General features: G+C 34.4%; 1 protein-coding gene across 7 annotated transcripts in view; it reads left to right on the forward strand.

Annotated features, from left to right (window-relative positions):
- Syt14 (synaptotagmin 14) overlaps positions 1 to 25,272 on the forward strand; it is a 257,494-nt gene that overhangs the window by 188,934 nt on the left and 43,288 nt on the right. The window lies entirely within an intron of this gene.

A 25,272-nucleotide genomic window follows, 5' to 3' on the forward strand; every position in this document is an offset into this window, starting at 1 on the left:
AGTGCAGGCTTTCTCGTTGTAAATTCTTTTAATTTTTGTTTATCATGGAAGATTTTTATTTCATCATCATATCTGAAGCTTAATTTTTCTGGGTATGAGATTCTTGGTTGGCATCCATTTTGTTCAGAGCTTGGTATATGTTGTTCCAGGATCCTAGTTTTGATGGTCGGGGTTGAAAAATATGCTGAGATCCAAATTGGTTTCCCCCTATATGTAATCTGAAACTTTTCTGTTGTAGTTTTTAAAATTCTGTCCTTATTCCATATGCTAGGCATTTTCATTATAATATGTAATGGTGTGGATCTGTTGTAATTTTGTACATTTGGTGTCCTATAAGCCTCTTATATTTGATTTTACAATTCATTCTTCATGTTCGGGAAGTTTTCTGATATTATTTCATTGAAGAGATTGTGCATTCCTTTGGTTTGTATCTCTGTGCCTTTCTCTATCCTGATAATTCTTAGATTTGTTCTTTTCACGTTGTCCCATAATTCTTGGAGGTTTTATTCATGGTTTCTCAACGTCTTCACTGTGTGGTCAACTTTATTTTCAAGATTATACATTTTATCTTCAATGCCTGAGATTCTGTCTTCTAAGTTATCTAATCTGTTGATGGTTTCTATGAATTTTTTATTTGGTTTACTGTTTCCTTCATTTCAAGGATTTCTGTTTATTTGTTTTTCAGAGTCTTTCTTTCTTGAAGTAATCTTTTGCTACTTGTATTTCCTCTCTTATCTTTTTGTTGGAGCCATCAATTGTTGCCTGTGTTTGCTCTCTTAATTTATTCTTTGCTTCACAGATCATTTTAATTATGTACATTCTGAACTCCTTCTCTGACATTTCTTCTACTGTGCTGTCAATGGAATCTATTATTGTGTCAGTTTGGTTTGTTTCTGGCACTTTCTTCCCTTGTTTCTTTGTGTTATTTGTATGTCTTCCTCTCTAGCAGTGTGGATTTGAGAGTCGGTCACTCTGCTCCTACTACATGTGCATGCTGTTCTGCTGCTCCTCCTTCCGTGTGGCAGGTGGGCCAGGGTCCACAGTGATCTTCCTCAGAATTCTTCTGCTAACGGGGATGATAATATGCCGGTCCTCCCAGGGAAGCAGAGAGAACTAGCCATGTTCAGGCAGGGCGGGACTTTTCATGCTTAGGATGGCGCCAGCCAGGACGGGGAGGAGCGGCTGCAAATGCAGAGGAGGGTCTAAATCTTTGATTTCAGCTTTGTGAGACTCTTCAGTAAAAAATCCTGCTTAACCTACTTGGAATTCTGACCTACAAAAAATGTGAGATAATAAGTGTGTATTGTCTCAAGCTGATAAGTTTATGGTCATTTTTTAGTGATAGAAAACTAATATAAATTTTGGCATTGGAAAGTGGGATGCTGCCAAACAAATACCTGAAACTGTGGAAGTGGCTTTGAAATCATTATTGGGTGAGGATAGGAAGAAGTCAGGGGAAATTTCTGAAGAACATGATCAAGAAAGTCTAAGTTGCCTTGAACAGACTTAATAGAAATCTGGCCTTTAAGAGCCTTGCCCTGGAGGACAAAAGGAAGTGAAATACATGTTCTGGACCTGGGCTGGGGGCATTCTTTTTATGATGTGGCAAGGTGCTTAGCAGAATTGTTTCCTGAAGTTACATGAAAAGAGCAACTTATAAATGATGAATCTGAATATTTAGCCATGGAAATTTCCAAGAAAAGTGTTAAAAGTCTCTGAAGGAACCAGGACTTGATGAATTGGGAAATCCCCTGACAAGATGGCAAAACATGCTAAAATTCAAAAATTGCCATGACAGATGGTATAGAGTAGCTGCACAGCTTTTGCTGAAACCTCACAAGGATCAAAAGGGCAAAGTATACTAGGTCTCCTGGAAAATCATTCTCTGAAATGAAGGGTGTTCCTCAGATCATCGCAATTAAACTAAAAGGCTTTTAAAAGCTAAAGATCATTTTCCCTCATTTATTTCAGCAGAAGCTAAAAATAATCTTGAAAAGATTAGTGGACATGGCTTTCATTTAATGGAGGGAACCTCTGTAAAATTCATATAAGACCTACAAAATTCTTGAAAAAATCATGTCAGCATATACATTAGCAGCTTGAACTGAGAAGAATCAGGAATATGAAATGAAAGGAAGGGTTTGGACTTTCAAAATTCTATTGGTAGGAAGCATGCTGGTGAAACTTCCTAACAACAGATACTTGCTTGCTACTTTTCAAGAAGGATGAAAAATGACAGAGGACAGAACTGAGAGCACAGAGATGGACCCGAGACTCAGGGAGGCTTGTTCCTGAACTTTAATACCTATTCAGGGAACTGTGGCTATAGTTTGCCCATCCATAACTGCCTTGAACAAGTGACTGTCATTCATTTTGCCCTTTGTGAACTATAATGTCTGTAATTATGTCTGTCTTCCCATTGTATATTGGAAGTGTTAGTGGCAGTGTTAGTGTTTCTTTAGTTATACAGATTCATAAGGGAGAAGAATTTTTCCCAGGAGCTAAAACTGTTTACCTTGGGTTTAGATAAAATTTTGTCATTTGAGATTATGAGATTTAAATTTAGATATTGAGTTTTTTTAATGTTGAAATGATGAAATGATATGAAATTTGGGGGTCCTTGGACTGGAGTCAGTGCATTTTGCTCATAAGAAGTGTATGGTAACATGGGGGCCAGATGGGCAGACTGGAGCAGGCAGAATTCTAAGATGGTTTCATGGCCTTTATACCTCTGGTGTTGCTGCTATACTTATGTTAGATGGCAAATGGATTTTGAAGATGTGATTAAGGTTACTTATAAGTTGACATTAAAAGAATGTATTGCTGGACATGGTATGCACACCTGTAGTCCCAACAACTCTGGAGCCTAGGGCAGGAGGATCACAAGTTCAAAGCCAGCCTCAGCAGCTTAGCAAGACCCCCTCTCAAAAATAAAAAAAAGGATAGTCATGTAGCTCAGTGGTAAAGCACCCCAGTTTCAATCTCCTAACAACAAAAAAAGGAAGGAAGTCAGTCAGGGGAGATCTAGACTGTTCACATGAGAATTTTCTCTTTGCTTCTAAGTGCAAATTAAAATGCATAAAAAATATATTCAAAGCTTGAAGCAGATAGAGGGAGCCTCCTGGGAGGACCCAAAAGCAACTTTTCATTGCTGAGAGGAGGCTTCTAGCAGCTCTGGTCAACTGCAACCAAGAATATGGGAACCTCAGTCCTACTCTACAAGAACTGAATTTAGCCAACACCTAAATGAGGTTGGGAGAGATTCTTCCCCAGAGCTTCCAGATAAGAGTCCAACTGAGTCGATATGTTTATTTTGTTTTCTGAGATCTTCAGCAGAGAACCCAGCTAAATTCTCCCAGACTTCTGAACTATAGAGTCAGTAATATGATAAGTAGGTATAAGTTTGTGATAACTTGTTACACAGAAATAGAAAATTAATATGGTCCACAGGGCCTAAAATATTTATTCTCTGGCTCTTCACAGAAGTTTGCTGACCTCTCCTTAAAATAGCTGGGAAATGAGATTGAATATCAAATATGCAAATCACTACTTATACAATCAGATAACATACTGATTGGTTGATATATTGGGATATTCTTTACCAATCCATGAAATCTTTAGCAATATTATTATACACTTGTAAACATGTATAAATCAAATTTGCAGGGACTCTTTGTTTATGACTATTTATTCCCCTTTTATTATTCTTTATGACTACACTATCAGTATAGGTAAATTCCTCTGGTGCTTGTTAGGCTTGTTTTATAACTTTCTAAATATAACTATCTCTCTATAATTAACATTATTATTTCATGTTTTGATCCATAGTGCTTCCCATACTCTGTTCCAGAGTCACTGTTATTCTAAACCCTTTCCACCAGGAGGCTTTCACTAACTCTAGTTTATTCAAATTCTGTTTCTATAAGTCTTATAACACCTTTCCTTTTATAATTCTTTATAGTGCTTACAATTCTTCATAATTGCTTACTGTCTTAATTGTTGTACCCCTAGCCTTCAGCTTAATTACTGACTTATAGACACTCCACAGTAAATATTTTTTTAGTAAATAGACATTACATTAAAGTGTTCATTCATGGGGCTGGGGTTGTGGTTCAGTGATAGAGTGCTTGCCTAGCATACTTGAGGCACTGAGTTTGATCCTCAGCACCACATAAATGTAAAATAAAGATATTGTGTCCACCTAAAACTAAAAAAGTAAATATTTTTTAAAAATTAAAAGTGTTCATTCATTTTAATATGGTGCAGTATGAACATAAGGGAAACCATAATAGCTGTGAGAAAGTTGCTACATAATTAGGCTTTAAATTTTTATGTTCAAATTTTGCCTTAAAGGTTTAGGAAAGAAGAAGACAGTGATTTTTTTTAAAAATTGAATCATAAAATACTACCACTTAGAGTTTAATGATCATAGAATCCAGCTATCTTGTCCAGTAAGAAAATATTTAACTTAGATCAAATCATTTGGCTAGTTTCTCCTGGCCTCTTGGTTCAAAAGCTTGGGCTGGAATGCAGTGGTCCTTCTACAGCCAGTAATTTTCCAGAGATTTTGGAAGGGCCTATTTGGAAACTTCAATTTAATTTTAAAAGATTCTGAGACCATTATTATGCATGATTTCTGATATATAAACTACCTTTAAAAAGGTGTTGAGCGGAATTTCTCTCACAAAATTTTTCTGCACAGATACCCAATGAAATGAGTAAAAAAGTATGAAAACTACCATAAAGTTTACCAAGAGCAACCACTCAATGGAAGAAATATCTATAATGCAGAGTGGCATGAAGAAACATATAGCAAAATACATACTTAAAACCTAATTCCATGCACTATCCATCAAAAGGCATGCAACAAAAAATCTTAGAAATTTTAATTACAGTTCATAGAAAAACAAATTATTGAGTAGAATGTTTTAGTATAGTAGAGTTTGTTACTACATACAAATATTTAGTGACCCTTCTTGTAGAAGAGTTTTAAATTTCTGTCGAAATTGTGTTGTTTATCTCAGTATCAACTTACTCTGATACAGAAGTTGATGCAAAGATTGGTGTTGCTACATCAAAAGCTCAAAATATTTATGACATTGATTTGAAGCTAGGCAGAGAAAAAGATGAAACTTGAATTGATGGCTGCTAGTATGGTGACCTGTTTATGTAGTGATAAAGTATTTTGTAAAATTGTCTCCTAAACTAATGTGGATGGTAGTTAACATAAAAAATGAACTTACAGCTCTAGGCAAAAAGGGTAGGGAAAACAAACCAATAACATCAATTTATTTACTATTTGCATTTGACTGCAAAGTATTATAAGAAAAAGAAGAATTCATAGAGGAACAGACAGGATTGTAAGCCAAGAGTAAAAGGAAATAGAGCAAATATAAACATTCAAGGATCTGTGGGATTGAAAGGTACAAATGAATGGTTTCCAACCCATATATGATAGAGCTGACAACACTGAGCTACCAAAGGCTTCAGAAAAATCAAGGACCAAATTGAGAGCATTGCCAAAGCATCCAATATTTAAAATATTTGAGTTGGGTGTGGTGGTGCATGCCTTTAATCTCAACCACTTGTGAGGCTGCGGCAGGAGAATATCAAGTTTGAGACCAGTCTGAGCAACTAAGAGACACTGTCTCAAAATAAAAAGCAAAAGACTGGGGTGTAGCTCAGTGGTAGAACACCTTTGGGTTCAGTACTGGGGTAGGGAGGGGAACAAAAGTCCAAGTAGATTATTGTGGTACCCAGAAAGTCATTTCTTTTGGACAAAATGGTTCTAGCAAAAGGGACTAAAGGTGTGGTGCTCCTTCAAAGAGTGGAAAATGCATAAAGAAGGAGAATGAGCAAGACAATATCTGTCTTGTCTGATTTGAAAATTATAGCAGAGCAGTTACTATCTTGTGGTCCTTAAATGGAAATGCTTTTGGCAGTTTTTTTGTGTCCCTGATTCACAATTGCATGTCGGATGTTTGTATAGGGGACAACTCACCTTTTTAGTTGTCTCCAAATGAGGAAAAGCCATATCTGTACTCAGAGTATTTAATACCTATCTTCACTTTTCACCTTAAAAAGGTGATTAAGGGGTTGGAATATAGCTCAATGGTAGAGTACTTGCCTAGCGTGCCCAAGGCATGGGTTTGATCTGCAGCACTGAAAACAAACTAAAACCAAACAACAACAAAACAACTGAAAAACAAGACCTATGACTGTTAGTATTTTGGGCATATTTTCCTTAGGGCAGCATGGGAGTATTTTGCATATGGGAGAATGAAGGAACTGAATGTTCAATATCCAGAGGAACAGGCATTAGTGGTCTTGGATATCATGTGCATCTATCCTCTTGCTTCTCCCTGCAGAAGCAGCCTGCATTATTGCCCTGTTGAACTCAGATGTGGCTGTGTGATTTGCTTTGATCTTCTTTTTATAACTTTTAAGAACCAGAATAATGTTTCTGCTATTATAGAAACATATGGAAATGGAGACTCTCTCAGCTTTGAGGAGAGCCTGTCTTGCTAATCCAAAATTGATAACTTGTGTAAGCTCAAAGTAATCCACTATTATATTAATGTGTAATTATTTATTACGACAGTGTAATGAGCCTGACTGATTGGCTCTTTTTAAGGAATGCGTGAGCTTCTGTGACAGATAAGTGTTTGAAGCAGGGGAACTGACTGGTAGAATTGCCTTCTTTTGAAAGAATCTAAGTCTACATATTTGTTAGAAATTGGACTTCCTGGAAATAGACCCTGAAAGGGAGCTTAGGGTACTACATGTTTCTTAAGACATATTCTTGGAATCAGTACTTGTGAAATAAAGGAAAAGGAAACAAGACTGGAAAGAAGGAAAATTGAAGCTGAAGGGCATGCCTAACAACAGCTTCAGCAACCCCATGGGACTCTGGAACTAAAATAGTTCTTCAGAGTTGTCCCCAGTTGGGCCAAGATAGAGATGGCAATGCCTTTACATCCCTTCTCAGTCTCATTGGATATGGACTGTGCTGGAGGATGTAAAGGTGAGGCACTTCCTGAAGTCTACAATTAAAGGCTGTGTTCCAACAGCACTCTTGATGGCTAAGATGATAGTCTCTCCATTAAAAAGGAATCTTGATGGTGTATGACAGTATCCACCATGGCTATAAACCTGTACAGTATAAAACCAGTACTCTATGTGATTTAAAAATCAGAAGGGTGGGCATAGGGAAGTTGGGAAGAACACTAAGAATGCTAAAAGTGAATATAGTTAAAAAAAAATGACGACCTTCTCCTTATGTAACTAAGAAATAGATCATATAGAAGATAATCTTTCTATTAAGCAGTTTTAAAGTTTAATTAATTGTATTTTATTTTCTTTTGTTTATGTAAAATAAAATAGATTTCTAAAATAAAATATCTATAGTTTGATCTCATTTTTATAAAAGTATTTTTATTCCTTTTTTTGTTTCATAGAATAATGTCTGCAAAATGTTTACCAGATAACAATTTGTGGATGGTAAAGTTCAGGGTGAATTTTTTTTTAACTTTTATCTTTATTTTTGCATTATTTATGATAATCATTTTTAAGGGTTTTTGTTGTTGTTTTGGGGGGTTTTTTAGTTGTAGAACACAATATCTTTTTTTTGTTTTTATGTGGTGCTAAGGATAAAACCCAGTGCCTCGTGTGTGCTAAACGAGCGCTCCATCACTTAGCCACAACCTCAGCCCTCAGTTTTCAGTTTTTAAAAAAATGGAGCCAGAAAGGTCCAGGGAATTTGAACCTTTGTCACTTTGGTTAGAGTGAATAAAAAGGTAAGTTGTTAGCTAGATTCTTAGGACAGCAGAGGAATAAGACAAAGGATAAGGCTATGGTGGAAAACCTTAAGTTTTCTTAGATTTTAATGTTAGAGAATATGTGCCTAAGTGCCTATTTTGTTAAATATGCTTCTCTATTGTACATCTGTGTCAACACAGCAGTTCTGGAAGTAGACATGAGAGTGGATGAATTTTTCTCAAGGGTCAGAAGAGCCTCAGGAACTCCTAGAAAAAAGATTGGAGATAGGAGAGGTAAGATAGGAAGAAAAAAAAAACAATTAAAATATCACAAAAGATAAGAATGAAGTTCATGAAGGAAGAAATAATCAATTTTGTCAGATGCTACTTATAGATCCAATAATCTGAGTATTGCACAATCTATTAGATTTGAGCTGTGAGGTGATAGGTAGCCTTAAAGGGACATTTAGGGAGGTGAAGAGACTAGAATCCAAACTGGAGTAGCAATCATGTAGATAACTTTTCCACTGAGTTTATAAAAAACAGGAAGAAAGAGGATAGTATTTGGAAAGTTGATGTTTAAAGAGAATGTTTTTGAGGCTTGGAAAAACTTGGGCATGATTAAATACTAATGTAAATGATCTGATAAAAAGATGGAGTATGAGATATAGGAAAGGTGATTGAAGAAACATTAATCAAGATGATTAGAGAGATGAGATGTAAAAGGGGCAGATGTGTTGAGTATTTTCAAGAGATTTATTTAAAGGGTGGACCATGAAATTGAACAGGATAAAGAGAGAATTGAGAAAGGGGCTGATGAGTGGAGGAGGTGGAAAGATAACTGGGCTAAAAGTCTTCAAGGATTTCAAGGAAGAGATATGAGAGGAGTAAGTAAGCAAAAAGCATGGAAAGTTAAGGAACTGGAGTTGAAGAGAGAAATGTTTTCAGTAATACGATGTGAAATGACAGGGGTTCAGAGTGTGAGGGTGGGAGTGGGCATCTGCAATGGAGTCAAAGGTAAAATCACTGGAGATAGATAAGTTGGTCAAGAGAGTCCAGGTTCTTGGATAGGCTATCGTATGGATGTAGAAGTCACAAAAAAGATAGTGGCAGAAGTTGAAGTATAACAAAAGATAGAATCAGAGATCATTTTCCTCAATGAGTGAAGAGAACCTGTTCAGGGAATGAAGAAGAAATATCTAGGAGGACAAAATGTCTCCGAGGATGACAAGAGGAAAATAGTAGTTCTTTTCCATGATTTTTAGGAATAATGTTTGTGAAAACAGAGGATAACTTTGTTTCCTGACTTTGGGGTACTTGGAATATGAGGGAATATCTGGGATGAAAAGTCCATGGGGAATAATGTGTCCTCAGGAATGAAATGGATTTTGATTAAAGCAACATGCTGGGGCGTCTGAGCAGAAACTAAAGTTCAGGAATTTATAATAGATCAGAGTACCAAGAAGGCTCTGGGAAAGACTCTAGAAAGGAGAAACATAATAGGAAGACGTTCAAAGAATAAAAGGATTAATGTTAAAGTAAAAGAGATGAACAGTATCATCAGCATCTACCTTCATTTGTATTATGCTAAAGTGTCAATCCTAATTATAATTTTACCCCCTATTTTAAATCTCAAATTTCATTTAAAGTCTAATTTGAATCCCATTGTTTGTAGAAATGTATCAGGTCTTTTCTAATTTAGTTTAAGCTACTTAACCTACCTGTTTTTGTGTACCTATGATAGGTATGGTTATTGCTATAGAAATGTTGAATGTACAGATGGACGGATGGATGAATAGGTATATATTTGGTATATTATCATTCAGTTTATTGCTTCTGGTCCTCATTTTTGCAGCTAGCTGTATGTTTTCTTTCTTACTAAACTTGTTTTATGAGTTTATTCTAGATTTTAAACACTTGAAAACTGGACTGTTTACTTATATGTTTTTTTTTCATAGAACCTGGTACATAGATGTTAGTGGCCACTTATTAAATTGATTTGCCATGTTGACTCAAGGAAGCTTGGATTATTCTAAATTCTTACCCATTTCCATATAGCAGTATTCCTTGATAAGTGTCAGTATCCTTAAAAGAGCCCTAATAAAAATCTTTGGCGGGAGGGCAGGGGCTACCATGTATTGAACTCAGGGGCACTCAACCACTGAGTCACATCCCCAGCCTTATTTTGTATTTTATTTAGAGACAGGGTCCCACTGAGTTGCTTAGAGCCTCACTGAGTTGCTGAGTCTGGCTTTGAACTCAATCCTCCTGCCTCAGCCTCCCAAGCTGCTAGGGTTAAGGGCATACACCACCACGCCTAGCTCCAATAAGAATCTTTTACAACCTAAAATACAATAAGCATGCATCTTGAGGTAATTAAACAGTTTTTAAACAATAATTGAGTAATTACAAAAATAAATGGTTATCCTGTTTCTTATTCAACATATAATACCATAGTCTCCTATGAGTGATCAACCTTCCTTATGATTTACTATGATAATATTCTCATTGTGGATACTTACAATTTCAGCCTTTAACTTCTGAAATACCTAGATCTCAAAAATAGTCTACCTTTTATGTTAATGGACTTAATCAATTCAGTTTGATATTTGTATTGCTATTAATGTGTGTGTGTTTATGTGTGTGTATTGCTAGGGATTAAATACAGGACTTCATGCATGCAAAGAAGCACTCTACCACTAAGCTATATTCACAGTCTCTTGTTAGTTTTATTTTTAATAGAGATCAATTATTTCTTACATTCTATAATTGAAATGTGTATATTTATAAGAATCATACTTTACATTGCTAACAAATACCTTTCAGAACTTAGTTTCACCCATTTTCACATATTCACAGCTACCATTGTCTATAAAAAGTCTACATTTTCCAAATGTGGATTATTATTATTTATTATAAAATAATTGAAAACACCTCTTGATAAACTAATGATCACAGTTAAAAAATACTTCTTGAAGGAGAAAGCTGCATCTGTTTAATTCAGTTTCATAGAAACACAGTAAGATGGGACATGGCTTGCTTTAATAAAATTAAATAGATACAGTTATTCAAAGAGAAAGTAAATGAAATATATTATTGATAGAAAGCAGTAGCAGTAAGTCTCGCATGAAGAATTTTTATCAAATATTTCAGAGAAAGGGAGAAGCTAAAATAGGAAACAAATGGGAGCCTTTTGTTTAAATCATATTTTTTTTAGGTAAAAAGAGAAGTGAAGTTTAAATGTCAGGTCTAAAATTTTGAACATGCAGGAGAAGTTGCATGAGAAAAACTAATTTTAGTGAATAAAACTGGTTTTGTTATCATTGCTGCTATTCATTTAAAAATAAAAGACATCAAACAATTTAACCCAGATTTATTTTACTGAACCATCCAAGTACACTGTCAACAGCCAACGTATACTTCATTCTTGTTTAGTATTTATTTGGTATTTATTAGTACTTATTTCAAAAATAAGCCAGAATTGAAGAAGATCTTTGAAGATGGAAAGACCTCCCATGTTCTTGAGTAAACAGAATTAAAATAGCCAAAAAAATATGAAAAAATGCTCAACATCCTTAACAAGTAGGGAAAGACAGATCAAAATTACACTGAGATTTCATCTCACTCCAGTTAGAATTGCAATCAGTAAGAAATACAAATAATGATAATTGGGGAAAAGGTACACTTTTATGTTTTTGGTGAGACTCCAAATGAGTACAACCACTCTGGAAAGCAGAATAGAGATTTCTCAGAAGACTAGTAATAGAACCACCATATTATCCAGCTATTTCACTCCTATTTATCCAAAAGAACTAAAATCATGAAAGTGATACAGGCACATCAGTGCTTATAGAAGTGCAATTCATAATGACCAAATTATCCAGCCTAGGTGACAATCAGCAGATGAATGGATTAAGAAAATGTGGTATACAACACACACACACACACACACACAAAATGGAGTTTTACCAGCCATAAAAAAACAATGAAATTGTAGCAATTACTGGTAGATGGATGGAACTGGAGAATATCTTCTTAAGTGAAATAGCCAGATTCATAAAGTCAAGGGTTGAGTGTTTTCTCTCATATATGGAAGCTAGAGCAAAATAAGGGAATAAAGGGTAGTGGGATTCTCTTGCAAATAGAAGGGAGATCAGTGGAACAAAGGAAGGTGATTGACGGAGAAGGGGTGGGAAAGAAGCAAAACAGTGGAATGAAATTATGCTATGTACATGTATGAATATACCACAGTGAATTTCACCATGATGTATATCTATAAAGCACTAATTTAAAACTATAAATAAATAGAAGTAAGATTATTAGTGTAGAGGGAAAGGAAAGAGGCAGTATTGGGGACTGAAGTGGAGCAAATTATATTCCATGTTAGTATGATTATGTCAAAATGAACCCCAATATTATGTGTAGCTATAGTACAGTAATAAAAACATAGAAGTCAGAAAATTAAAGAATAAGTTTAAAGTACATTTATTTTCCTGTACTGCTCTATATTTTGAAGTTTATTTCCCCAAGATAGCAGTTTCATTTGTTTGTAATACTCTTTAGTATTAGCAAGGACTTTATGAAAAAGAATACTATTTGATCATTTTATGGTGTAGTAAACATAACAGGTAAACATGACCAAGTAAGCAGCATGTTCTATAACTAACCATACTCTAAAGTGTGTAAAATAGAACAAAAACAAAATATTGTTCTTTATGGAAACATGAAGATATATACATCATTCAAATTCTAAATATTAATCATTATTTTAAAAATGTTCCTTTTCGGAAGTCTAGATTATTGACATCCTGAACATATGCTTTGTTTGTTATTATCAAAACCTGTGAAATTATCTAGATTTTTCTTAATAGAATCGCTTTTGTTTCCCTCTTGGTTGTTTTACAGTAACAGAATAGTTGTATCCACTATGCTACTTATTATCATATCATTCATTGGATAGATGAAAATTAATGAATAATAACATTCCATGAGGTTGTTCTTGAGACCTACTCTATAAAAATGAAAGAAAAAGCAAAGAGAGCAATATTTTATTTTTTCCTTAGTCACCTTCCTCATCTTGATAATGATCGTAGAAAACTAGCCAATGAGCAAATACGTTTCCAAATCAAAATTGTTAATCCTTATATTTTCACATTTTAAATCTTGGCAGATAATCTAAAATAGTAATTGTTTCATTTAAAATGTTTAAGGTGGCACTCATTTTTAAATGGTAGAGATGAACATGTATTTCATCAGAATATGTGTTATAAAACAACTAGTAGTAACTATATTGCTCATAGTCGTATCTCTGTATTAAGGATATTTCTTCCCAAAAGGTCATGATTAGATCTGCTGAAGCATTTATTTTGAGTTGGACAGGGTTTAATACTACTTGGACAGAGTAGTACATATTTAGGTAGTAAGAATTTAAAGAGAACTGAAAAATACTAACTCATATATATGTTTTTCTCTCAATAACTTGAAATTTAATTTAGAAAGAAGTAGCTTTACATTTGATATATAATGGAATATGAGCTTAAGAAATAGCTAGGACTAAAGAAACAATTTTCAAAGTTAAAGTAGAAGGAAGTTTTTCTTAGATTTTTAGTCTCAAAAATCACATTTATACTATAGGGTCTTGTAATGAGCTGGCAAAATATCAATTTGAAAGTTAATTTTATGAGAAAAGAACAATTTTGTTCATAAAATTATTATATATGATAAACCAGTATATAAGTTCCTGTTGTTTATTTTTAAGCAGCTAGATTTAAATTTCTGTTGTTGAAAATGTCCATGCTCTTTCAAGGACCATGTATACAGTGAATAATGAGGTCTCCTGTTAGTCTAAATGCCCATTTTTAGGCATTGAGTATGCAACAGTATTCTGGTAGAAAGGTTAATTCCCTGTCCACATGCATTTAGCAACTGGAATGGAATAGCAACTATCTTGAGTACTTCACAAGGTTATGATAATTAAATGAAATAATGTATGTGAAAATCTTTGTAATAACTAAATATTAATTGTTATCCTGAGATAAAATGGGTGTGCTAAATTTAATTTGAATAATTCTAACATTTTTATATATACATATATGTGTATTTTTAAAATACTTTCTGGTATTATGAAAAATGATAATTTTCTTTCCTCTATTTCTTAGATCTAGAATTTTTATATAGGCCATATCTTAGCTATTTACTAGTCAGGCACTTTGGGGCAGCCAATGATTAGAATACAACTAAAATACATTTTTTTTCTAGTGGAAAAAGATAGTAGGAATAGTACAAATGGAAAACTTAAGTTTGGGGAACATAGTTCTGGTCTATTTTGGAATTACCGATGTATAGTCAAGTATGTAACTTGTATAGTAAAATTTGTATCTTGGTTCTTATGTATTTTACACTAAAAATAAACAGTAAACTGATTAGATTTTAATTTGGCTCTCTTTTAAGGGACTAAAAGTATCTATAGGTTAAAATATAATTTTCATATCAAGACTTTATAAATAAATTATTTTTATAGTATAAAAATCTGTTAGGACATTCTCTTTTAAATCTTATTTAAATAAAAGATCTATATAACAAAAGTCTTCCCTAAATGCTTAGCTCTGTCCAGGTATCATAATTTCAGAATTGAAGTTATTAATTTATAAAAAAATTTTTGAACTTGAGAAACTTGAATATGTGACATGTCTTAATATATTTAAGCAAGTTGGCCTAAACTGGCACTTAAAGTAATGGTTTGTTTATTCTTGTAGTTAAAGATGGTAGATTAAGCACATTTAATTGTTTCCTCTTATTTCTGTAATCACCACTAAAATAATAGTAACATAATTTATAAAATAAATACACAAGACATATTCTCATTCAGGTTCATACACAAGGTCGAAGTTAGTTGCAAAGAGGGCAACAGGAGAAGAGATACCAGCCTCTGGAAGAGTTGTAGATGGAGTTTGGGAACTGATTCAGTAGAATGGCAGAAACCTAACATAATAGAAGACCACTAATCTGATCCACAGAATCATCTAGGCACAGTATAGGACAGCATGAGCAGGAATCTTACTAAAAGGACATTGTGTCTCCATCCAGCATGAATTGTGGCAGATTTGTAGGTAGATCTTGAGCAGTTTTCTCTAGAAAAACATAAGATTCTAAACAAAGACCACCCTATATGGCCATTTAGGGGCCTACTGGTGAAATAGCCTGGTCCCCATCTATTCACTTTTATGACCATCTGTGAACAAACCGCTTTGAAGTGTTGGGTTTCTGATAAGCTTTTAGTGATGCATTCTTAAATATCAACAGGCAATTGTGCCTCAGAAGACAAAAAGGGAAAGTCTCTAATAGGAAAGAGAAAACTCAGGATAAAACGGGGGAAAATTACTCATACATAATGAAAACTACATAATGCAAAGATGCAAAGAAAATTTAAAACTAATTCTAAACAGTATTTTCAGGAAGATTTGCATTATATACATTTTTAATAAGAGAGAAAATACTCAGAAAAAGGGATCTTTTGTAAATTATAAATATAATTGCCAAAATAAAATATGTACTAGAAGAATTAGTATAGGGATTTATAAACTATTGGCCCTTTGCCTATTTTTGTAGAGAAAGTTTTATTGGAACACAGCCATGTCATTCATTTACATATTGTCTTTGGCTGCTTTGGCAATACAAAAAAAGTAATTAGTTAGTTTTTTTTTTAAGAATTTTAATATTTATTTTTTAGTTTTCGGCGGACACAACATCTTTGTATGTGGTGCTGAGGATCCAACCCGGGCCGCACGCATGCCAGGCGAGCGTGCTACTGCTTGAGCCACATCCCAGCCCAGTAATTAGTTTTGATAGAGTTAATATGGCTCATGAAATCACAAAAACTTACTATCAGGATCATTACAGAAAGGGTTTGATAACCTGTTTGATTAGAAGATAAAGATGGAAAAAAAAAACAACCTCCAGAAATAAAAATAAGTATAGAAAAGAAATATGTAGAAATACACAGGACCAAAAAGAAAAAAAGCGGAAGAAGAAGTCGTCATTACTAAAAATATAAGATAATTTGCCAGAGCTGAAGGGCTTAAGTCTTCAAATAAAAGACCTGAACAACAAATGAAAAAGTCTACACCTAGACCCAAAATTGTAAAATTTCAGAACACCAAGAGTGAAAGATAAGATATTAAAAGATCCCAACTAACAAAAATAAATGCAGATCAGAAGGGCATCAGACTTCTTAATTATGTAGCTAGTTACTAGACCACTGTTAAACCAAGGCTTCAAATTGCAGGAGAAAGTTATTTTCACTATATTGTTTTATATGTATAATTTCCTTAAATCCTCAGCACAATACTATTTTGCAGATGACAAGTGTTGAGAATACTTTAGTAACTTTGACTTTCCAAAAGTCACTTCTACATTGATTGCTTTAGCATTCAGCAAATATTTCCCCTCTCCCCTGTTTTCTAGTTTCTTTGCTATATTTAAGAGGTGTACATTTTGGAGATTGCCTAGAGTTGTCAATGCTGATCAGGTTCTGCCAATTAAATAAATGCATTTGTGCATAGTTTACAAGGTGAAAGTGAGGCAGAGGCCATCTTCTTACTGCTTCAGGCAGGCAAGTTCAAGGAAAGATGTTTCCCACTCCCTAGCAACATTCTAATAGCTAGTTTTCGGCTTCATGAATGCTAACAGGTAATTGCAGAGGCAGTGGCAGTGACAACTTCGGATACCTTGATCAAGCTAAGCTAGCATGTTTTTCAACTCGTTCTTCCCACCTTGTTGGTTAGCATAGTATCTCCTATGGTGGGTTAGTCTTTCAGTGTTCTAGAAGTCATTCCTGCCAGATCAGCCTAGCCTCTGCTCCTGCAGCCCTTCTGACAATTTTGTAAGTACCTGATTTCCTGAAGTAAATCTTAAAATATTCACAGTGATTTAGTCCCTTCACTGAATGCTTTCTGATGCAATTCATTGTAAAAGCATATCATTAACATTAGAATATGAGGCATGAGATTTTTTTAGATTTTTTGCATTTCTTCTAGACTGTCAATGCTATCTGTATACTATATACTAAGACGCTGCAGATATAACACTAGGATTTGATTCTAGTTAAAATGTTTTTTTTAACATGCTGAGAATATTTACATTGATAGAAAGAGGTAAAGAAAAGCAACCTTCATTTATTTATTTAGTTTGAATAGTGTTTCCATATGCTGGGTACAGTTTTAAGCGCTTGGTGTATATTTAGTTCATGTACTCTCTTAGAAAGGTACTAGAATCTTCAGTTTATAACTGAGAAAAACAGGCATAGGAGGGTTAAACTGAATTACCCAGAGTCACACATGTAGTAAGTGGCAGAATAAGGATTTAGATTCAGCTATCTCCACAGTCTGTGCTTTTGTTATTCTATACTTTATCATTGTGCCTTATAATTTGACCTAAAAAAATTGAATTTGTCTTGGAATGGCGATAGAATCAAACTTGATGTATGAACATGTCTTTACTCCTGTGTACGTTGTTTTTGGTAGATGTAAAAATCTCTAGAATCCCTAAAATGACAAGATAGTTATTTTTAGGACAAAAATACTATATAAAATATATTTGAAAATGAAAACTAAAAGTGCTCTTTTTTATCATCAATACTGATGTGTTCCTGAAAATACCTTTTTACTGTCCTAGGAAGTGTGATACAGTAGTATGACATATATTTTACATATAGTCCCCACCTAATGAATGTTTCGTGGTCTGGTATTCATTTCTAAGTCAAAAGTTCATTTGCTGGGGCTGAGGTTGTAGCTCAGTGGTAGGATGCTTGCCAAGCACACGTGAGGCACTGGGTTCAATCCTCAGCACCACATAAAAATAAAGGCATTGTGTCCATTTACAATTAAAAATATAATTTCAAAAAAGTTCATTTGTTAATCAGTGTTTGGACAGTGTCTAACTATTAAAAAAAAGCATTAAAGATTCTAGGGGAACTTAAGTACAACTTAGACTTTATTTCCATTGAATAAGATAAAAGATAATGTTTCCCATTCTCACCTTTACTGTAGTGGCAGTGGCTTTACCAGCCTAGAAATGCAGATCCTTGGGGAGTTAATAAGAAGACTCTCCATTAAGGATTTTGATAGAGCAGGTGACAATCAAAGTATGGCTGCATTGGTGATGGCCACATTAGGTTCCCTAAGCTGATACCATCTGAGATTTCTTTGGCTAGAATTTGTTGGCAGTGGCTACTGAACAGGCAAATAAGTGTGTTCACTGAGGTTTATAATCAGAAATTTAGGCACCAGGTTTTGAGTTTATATAAACTTGAAGCTCATAAGTTCAAATTTAGCTTTATGTTAAAATATCTTTTTGGAAGAAGTACATAAAATGAATGATTTCATCTTGAAATTTCTCCTGTCTTTCCAGTATTTCCTGTCTTCTAGTAGTTCATATGTAAAATCAGATGATTGGGAAGTTAACTATACTCCATGTATGTGTAATATGTCAAAATACACTCTATTGTCATGTATATCTAAAAAGAACAAATTTAAAATTTTTTTAAATCAGATGATTTTATCCATTATTTGACCATTAATCATATTCAAGATGAGTATAAATACCTACATATTCATATTTTTTTCATTGGAGAACCACTGTCTTATATTGTAAAAACAAACAAAATTCACAATTCTTACAGTATTTTTTTTTCTTTTTTCCTTCTGTTTGCCAGTCTACTTTCATCTTCTTTTAATGGGAACTTGGACTTTTTTGCCTTTGGAAAAAAACCTTTGTTTTTTAAATTTTTACATTACATTATAAATGCCACTCTTAAAGGAATCAATACTTAAAATGCAGAATTAAAAGCTGAAATGGTTTTTTCTGAAGTACATTCTACTAACCATTTTTCCTAGCTTGGAGCAGAATTTCTCAAAGTAAGCCCTACCAGCCATTTGTATCATAATCTCTTGGAATATTTTTTAGCATTGATGATTCCTGGGCTCAGCACTGGATCTGCTGAATCAGAAAGTAATTTTTCCCTTTTCAATGGGGAAACAACTGAAAAAATCTTTATTTTAAACAAGTTGCCTCAGTGGTAATTGCATACACTAAAATTTCAGAGCCACTGATAAAAGTGTTTTCCCAAAGAACATTATGGGAGTGAGTTAGGAAATATATATTTGTCTGTGTGTTCCATCAGATCTTTTCATCTTTTATTTTTCTTTCAAATATTTAGCTATGAATATTCATTAGACATCCAAAAATTATTAAAGGGAATAGAATTATAACAGAGATTATAACAAGGTATAAATAAAATTATAGTAAGAATGAAGAGAAATTTGCATTTTTTAAATTCTCTTACCATCGTTTAATTAATAGATGTTACTTATGAAGAAACATAGATCACATTGAGTAAATACTTTCATCGGTTGATTCTGTCAGTTCAAGTGAATCCACCCCAACTCAAAGTAGTTTAAACAATAACGGAAGACCCAGAGGGTAGGCTTTTCTTTAGTCAGGACTTAATAATACCACCACAAGACGTGTTTCTCTTTCTGCTTTCTGTCCCACCCTGCCTTCTTTTCATCAGCTTCATGACCAAGTTTTACATAGTGGCCCTCTTGAAACTCATATCTCACTGGGTTACACATCCATTGCAGAACCAGTCACTTGACTATGAGGACAGGCTGCACTGATTAGCTTAGGCCCAGGAGTTGGGCTATGGGTTGCCTCTCAAGTCACATTAGATAGAAGTTGGAAATGAGTAAATTCATGGGATTGGAGGTAAATGATGCTAGGGAGATAACCAATTAATGTATAATATAATGTTTATTTATACTTGTTATTATTATTTTGTTGTGACTAGAGATTGAACACTGCCACTGAACAACATTCCCAACTATTTATTTATTTTTATTTATTTTTTATTTTCAGTACTGGGAATGGAACCCAGGGGTGCTCTACCATTGAATGATATCCTCAGTCCTTTTCATATTTTATTTTGAGGCAGAATCTCACTTAATTGTCAAGTCTGGCCTCTAACTTGCAGTTTTCCTGCCTCAGCCTCCTGAGTTGCTAGGATTACAGGAGTTCACCACCACATCCAACTTATTTAAATTTCTTGAAAATAAAGTTCACCAAAGTTCACTATAGATTAAATCCTGTTTTCCCAGTCTAATCTACATTGGAATTAGGCTGACTTTTTTATATATCCCTTTAGGAATCCCGAGTTCTGCTTCACACCATTATTGTCTTTCTGACCCACTTAATTGGCTATGAGTTATGTCCTGAAAGGTGTGATTCTCAATCTTTTCTATGTTAGGATGACTTGAGGAGTTTTTAAAGTAAAAATGCTCAGGCCACCACTTGGATGTGTTAAATCAGGGTACCTGAGTGTCTGTATTGTTTTAAAGTTCTGTAAGAGACTTGAATGCCTAGATGATTTTGTTCTATAGAATCTATCTTACCCAGTTTTCATAAGGATAGTTTAATTTGGTTTCCTTTTAGATAAACTTCATAGTTCATTTTCTTCATAATCCAGTTATCACTATTAATATTCTATGTGAATAATTTTTAAAATATTTTCCCTTTTGTATTGATAGTCTTATTAATATAAAACTTATTATAAAATATGAAAAGAATATGTAAGTTTTTGAAATCTTTCTTTTACACTAACAGAGTGTATACCGTACCAAGTGGCTTTCATAGCTTATACTCCTTTTTCATAGAATATTATTAAATATCCTATTTTTTATTCTTTGGCATGTATATATTTACATACATATTGACATTTATATTTCTTTCTTTATCTGTGAATTGAAAGCTGTACATTCACATTGAGACTATCAACTTCAGTCCAGCACCATGGAATTGATACTAATTTTCTTCCTTTTGATTATAATAACTACCTTTTTTGATAGAAGTATGGCTCCTGTTACCTCTTATGTATTGACTTATTTGATCATTTCCTTCATATATAACCAGTATTCAGATGTAGCTATCCCCTGCCCCAAATTAATATAACTTTGTCATCTTTCTCCTTTGTCATCTTTCTCCTCCTAAATGAAATCTTCATTGTGCTTGGCCTCTGCCACACACACCAGTCTGCACCCCAACCCTGCCACTGGGTAAAGGCACTCCTTACCCTGCACACACTGACTCTGAATCCCCATGACAGTCTGCTTCTGATACAGGGACAGCTGCTGTACCCTGCTTGGGCTCTGACACCACCCACTACATCACTATTCACTCTCCTTACCCTCCTTGGAATCTGACACCTTCTGCTGGCCCACCTGTGAATCTGTGAATGGAAGCTAGTCTCTGATGGCCCACTTTCACTTCTCATTGTTCTCCAACAACATGGCTTCCTTATCCCCACAAAAGTCCAAGTGTTGAATACTTGGTCCCCTGCTTGGCACTACTGGGAGAAGGAGTGGGGAACCTATAAGAAGTGGGACCAGTCGTTGCGAGTGTGCCCTTGCAGGAGACTCTAGCCCCTTTCTTTCCTCTTTTTCACTTCCTGGCCATGAGATGAGTGGTTTTGGTCCACCACATTCTTGGCCCATGATGTGCCAACAAGCCCAAAGCAACAGGGCTGACTGATAAAGGACTGAAACCTGTGAAAGTGTGAGCCAAAATAACTTTATCTCTTTATGAGTCAAGTATCTCAAGTATTTTTTGTAGTAATAATTTACTAACACAGGCTTTTATACCCCAAACTAGGCCACCCCCCCTATGGAACTTTCTTTCTCATCCTGCTCAGGCTCTGTTAGCCCTTTATGGCTACCTATCTGGACTTTCTCCTGCTGTGTTTTCCTTCTCACTGCAGCTTAGTCTGCCTCTTCACCCTGCTTAGTCTTGGGTGCCACTTCTTTATAAAGATGCCCTCCTAACCCTGCTTGTATTTAATAGATTTTTGTAACTTAATAACTCCTTGATGATCTCTCCATAAGGTTTAAGATGACAATGATGGTCATAATGATTATGTGTACACTGGTAGTAATGATAGCCACTGATATTGACTAATACTGATAAAGATATGGTCATACTCTGTGTAACAAATGATTGTGATATTTCTTCTTTCCAGGTGTTTATAGCATACCAAGTATGAACTTCAGAGTATTGTATATAATTAGGAATTATTTTAGGCCCTCCAGGATTAAAGACTCACTGGTTGAGTAGTGGAACTATCCATGGTTCTGATCATACACCCTGGCTTCTGGAATCTAGTGTAATAATCATGAGCTCTCCTGTCTTGAATCTTTCCCACTATTACACATCTAATATCTCTTTACCTTTTTCCAAGTTTTTTTTCCTAAGCCCAGTTAAATCTAACTTCATTCTCATACATTGATGAGGCACTTTCATAAATCAATCCTCTCTCTCTCTCTCTCTCTCTCTACACACACACACACACACACACACACACACACACACACACATATTCTCTGAATTTATTATATCTTGTTCTGATCTTTTTTTTTCCACAATGGTCAGAGGAAGACCTTCCTCTAAGCCAGGTAGAGGATAAATGGTTTTAAAGAGTGACATCTTCTTTTAACTAATTGACACACAATTCTAGACTGACAGCCCTGCTGTAGTTTGAATCTTACCTATCCCCCAAAGGTCCTTGTGGTAAAGGCTTGATCCCCCAGCATGGCGTTATTGGGAGGGGGGGCCTAGTGAGAAATTTTAGATCATTGAGGGCTGTTCTTGGAAGGGATAATGAGACCCCGGTCCCTCCATGTCTCTTTCATTTCCAAGTCATGAGGTAAGCAGTTTTGCTTTGTCATGCACACCTACCATGATGTTTCACCACAGGCCTAAAGCCTAAAGGAACAGGGCTAACCAACTATGGACTAAAACATCTAAAACTGTGAGTGACAATAAAACTTTGCTTTTTATAAATTACTTATCTCTATTATTAGTTATAATAACAAAACTGACTAGAACAAGTTCTGTTGTTGCAGTTATATACCTGTTAGTGGGAGAACATTCTAAAAGTACATGTATGTTTTTAGTGAAGCTTCTTAGGTCAGGTTTTCTAGAAAATCAAACCTAGTTTGGGAGCTGCTTTTCTTCTATTCTGCTGGGATATATGTTCTTTAGATCTTGTTTTCCATGAATAGCTGCTATGATAGTAAGCCTGAGACTTATCAGAAGTTGCTTTCTATAGATGTCCTCAGATTCATGTCTTGCTCTTCGTATATATGAGAATATAATAAGAAATGAATAACAGAAATTGTATAGCAAATAAGTTTATTTTGTTTAACAACCTAGTGCACCAGTAAATGTCTAAATCTGATTGAAAGTTCGCCAGTAATGGTACCAATAACAGCAAATCTAATAGGAGTATCCAGTTTTGCTTGCCTTTCATATCCTGTTAATATAGTCACATATGCACACCCAGTAGACAAACAGAATGATCAAAACCTCTGTATTTTCTGAAATACTTTTTTGGCCTACTTGTGAATTGGTGGAAGAAATAAAAATGTATAGGAATCCTAGAGCTGAGTGCTAATTTTGACCTAAGATCCAAGCCCAAAAGATATCTTATTCTCATCTTATTATTTTACTCTTAATTAAGGCTTACTCTAGTCATTTGTTTGTTTGGGGGCTTTTCCTTTGTTTTCACATCTGTGTTGTGAGTTTTGTCTCAAGTTAACATTCGTCTGGAATTATTAGCTGTGGGTCATTAGTATTAAGTGGAGTCTTATGTTTCTTGCTTTAGTTGAATCCATGCTTAAATAATTTGTAAAGCAGTTTCAGAATGCCTTTACCTCCTATATATCTTTATTTAATACTTATTTTTTAGTTATAGTTAGAACAACACCTTTATTTTATTTATTTATTTTTATATGGTGCTGAGGATTGAACCCAGGGCCTTGCACATGGTAGGCAAGCACTCTACCACTGAGCCACAACCACAACCCAACCATCAATATATCTTTTAAATCTTCATACCTTGGTTCCTGATGGTACCTTAAACTCAGCATTTACCATATGAATTCCTTTCTTCCCCTACCCCTAAATATGCTTCTCCTCCTTAAATCATTTTATAGCATGACCATACAAATAGTTGATAAATTTATGATCCGTAAGCTCATCACATGTATCTACTCTTGTTTTGGGGTTTCATCAAACTTTTCAGAGCTGTAGGTTTATAGTTTTAATTAAATTTGGTAATTTTCTGCCATTACTTCTTCAAATATTAATTCTGGCCACCTAACCAAACTGACTACAACTGTGTTAGACTCTTAAAAGTCATCCCACAACTCACTGATAATGTGTTCTTTTTTTCTCCAGCTTGATTTTGGATAACTTTTATTATTATGTCTTCAGGTTCATTAATCTTTTCTTCTGTAGTGCCTACTGCTTTGATAATTCAATCTGGTGTGTTTTTAATCTCAGTTGTATTTTTCAATCTCAAAATTAAATTTAGGTCACCTTAATCTATTGTCTCTCCTTAATATGCCCATACTTTGTTCCATTATCTTGAACTATAGAGAATATTTATAATACCTGTTTAGTGTCCTTATCTACAGATTCTATCATGAGTGCATGCAGGTGCCACTTCTGGGTTGTTTTTTGTTTATTAATTGACTTTTTTCCTTATTATGGTTGTATTTTCCTTTTATTTTTTCAAGAGAGGGTCTAAGTTGCCTATGGTCTCACTATATTGCTGAAGCTGGCTTTGAACTTGGGACCTGTCTGCCTCAGCCTCTCAAGTGGTAGAATAACAGGCATGAGACACCATGCCTAGCTGTATGTTCCTTTTTCCCATGCTTAATAACTTTTTAATGAATGCCAGATACGGCAAATTTTACATTTTGGGGGTGCTAAATTCTTTTGTCTTTACAAACTTTTGGGCTTTGTTTAATCTGAAATACTTTGATCCTTTTCAGCTTTCTTTTAAGTTTTGCTGTAGAAAATTAGACATTATTTATTTAGGGGCTAATTTCCTTCTAAGTATGCATTCCAATACTCCATATATTACAAGTTTTCTCCATATTGTCTGTTTAGAATGTGAATTAGCTATCTGAGTGTTGGAGATTGTTCTGCCTGATTCTTTCTAACACATCTTTCCTTAGCCATAGATACTTTGGGATTTTTTTTAAAGACACTTTTGAGATATGAGCAAGAATTAAGCATATTTAAATATGGATGAGAGATTCATTGAACAGTGATTATTTAGGATATGAGACAAAGAGAAACATTAGAACAGTTATGTATCTCTTAATGATGTGTACATGGTCTGAAAATGCATTGTTAGGCAATTTTGTTGCTCTGCAAACATTATAGAGTATACTTACATAATCCTACATGCTATAGGTTGATCATTCTGTGTCTTCTTGAGGTAATGAAGAGACAAAGTAAGCAAGACATGTGGAAAGCTGTTACTGGTGTAACAGCATATTGCTTTACAGTAAACTGTTTTTTATAAGTAAGAGTACGCTCTAAAATAACTATTAAAAGGGTAGTAAATAGGTAACCTAGTAACATAGTTGTCATTATTGTGTGCTGTACATAATTGTAT

The sequence above is a fragment of the Marmota monax genome, unplaced genomic scaffold (genome assembly GCF_021218885.2).
Source record: "Marmota monax isolate L192 unplaced genomic scaffold, Marmota_monax_Labrador192_F-V1.1 WCK01_AAM20220418_F8-fsc00105, whole genome shotgun sequence".
Lineage (NCBI taxonomy): Eukaryota > Metazoa > Chordata > Mammalia > Rodentia > Sciuridae > Marmota > Marmota monax.